We start from the raw sequence: 1858 nt of genomic DNA on the forward strand, positions 1-1858 counted from the left end.
TACGTATAAGACTTTTGGGTGAACATTTTGAAAATGTCCATAAAGAAGTCTTGCGCAATAGCTAGAAGAAACTTAAGAAGAAAGATTGTATATGTAAGACACGAAATGTATGTTATGTTCTCTCTATTCTTACAAATGTATTCTATGTTCTCTCTTTTGAGTTATAGGTGGTGTGTATATTGTTACTTCTCTATGACACATGTATCTCACTTCTTTTTCTTAAATCAAGGCAAGCTTAAACTTCTATGAAGATTGAATAAATCAGTAGTCACCCCAACGTCGACTACATGTGATCAATAACAAAAATGAGCTACTTTTGTTTTAAGAGAATGAGATAACTAAAATCACAAGGGTAGCAAAGTTCGGCAAGCAACCCTTCTTCAGGAGAATAGCATAACAATATCAACAAACATAGGTGAGCATAGTTTAAGAAGATTATATATCAACAATCATGCGGGTTGCAAATCTTTGAAACATTCACAGAAGGGACGCAAATTAGTCGAGAAAGGGATTTGAAGATACGTATGGTTATGAATATAGAAGAGCCACACCGAGGATCGATGAGACCATGCTTTACAAACAGCAGCAATTGGCCATGCCAGATGGTGCTTCGATGGTCTGATCATTCATGAACGCAAGGCGCGCTCTTCTTCTACATGGACTTCATATTTATTGTGTGTGTACATCGTCTTAGCAGACGGGGGTGATCCATGGGCATCCATGGGCAGCCAGCCTTCGATGGAAGGCTTCAGGATGAGATCCACAGGTCGGTACATTAACACCCGCGCCGCTTGCAGCCAGCAGTTTCGAACTGGCCTGTGACGAAGACGCAGGGTTCACTGGCAAAGCTGGGGGCAGAAACAAAAGCCAGAGATATTATAAGCTGAGTCCAAGCTAAATTTACGCAGAGATGAGAGAGAGAGAGAGAGAGAGGGATTGCTTACCCAGTCATCGTCGCCACAGATGAGCCGCTTTGGCCCAGGACGAGGCTCTCCGATCGCTTGCAGCTACAAATCATAATTAATTCATCTCATCAGTAATTGATTACAGCACCGGCTCGTCCGTCAAAGCAGGTTTGACATCGACTTTAATCAGAAATCATGGTTAAGCTGAAGGCTCTGCAACAGTTCAAATCAGACGCCAAACAAAAAACCATGGCTGATTCCAAGTTACACAAACACGATCTTAATCAGAATCGTAATTAAGCACACGAAATCGACAACCCCTGCTTCATCTATGTAATGACTCACCTGGTGCACTTGCAGTCATCGCCACAAGAGCAGTTGGCGCCGCAGCTGCACTTGCCGCCGCAACACGACATGATTGCTCAGGCACGAGCTGAGAGAGAGAGAGAGAGAGAAAGAGACTGTGTGTGTGTGTGTGTGTGTGTCTGTGTGTGTGTGGCGCTATGAAAACGAAAAACACGACGAGAGAGAGAGAGAGAGAGACGTGCGTACTGGAACTTCCAACGCCGGAGATGAGCTTGTGAATAAGTATAGCTCGCGTGTGCTTCGTGCATGCCGCCTCATCGAGCCTTACACCCACCATACCTAGATTCTTCCGCTGGGTTCTCTCTCTCTCACATCAACACGTCATATGCCACGCAAAGGAGATAAGGCCATTCCAACGTGTACGATAAGATCAATGATTTTAAAAAAACATATAAAATGGTGAAACATTGCACCCCTTGGAAGGAAGCGTTTGTATTGTATATGTGGTTTGAGCATGCACCATCATCACTTGTTCCTTTCCTTTTAACTCTTTGTTCAAGCTTAATTTATAGTGTATATCTAGTTCGGGCCGCCAGACTTTTTACAAGTAGGGAATTTACAACACGAGGATTTCAGTAATGTGCAAA

At 43.4% G+C, this 1858-nt stretch overlaps 1 long non-coding RNA gene across 1 annotated transcript; it reads right to left on the reverse strand.

Moving 5' to 3' along the window:
- Nucleotides 1–511: 511 nt before the first annotated feature.
- Nucleotides 512–1499, reverse strand: LOC148012420 (uncharacterized). The gene is made up of 3 exons (XR_015689141.1): nucleotides 1251–1499; nucleotides 945–1007; nucleotides 512–848 (listed from the first exon to the last, which is right to left on the reverse strand). It is a non-coding gene; the product is annotated as an uncharacterized LOC148012420 (long non-coding RNA).
- Between the last annotated feature and the right edge of the window lie 359 nt (nucleotides 1500–1858).

The sequence above is a fragment of the Lygodium microphyllum genome, chromosome 27, assembly GCF_053477565.2.
Source record: "Lygodium microphyllum isolate KBCC chromosome 27, Lygodium_microphyllum_v1.1.10, whole genome shotgun sequence".
NCBI classification, from domain to species: Eukaryota; Viridiplantae; Streptophyta; class Polypodiopsida; order Schizaeales; family Lygodiaceae; genus Lygodium; species Lygodium microphyllum.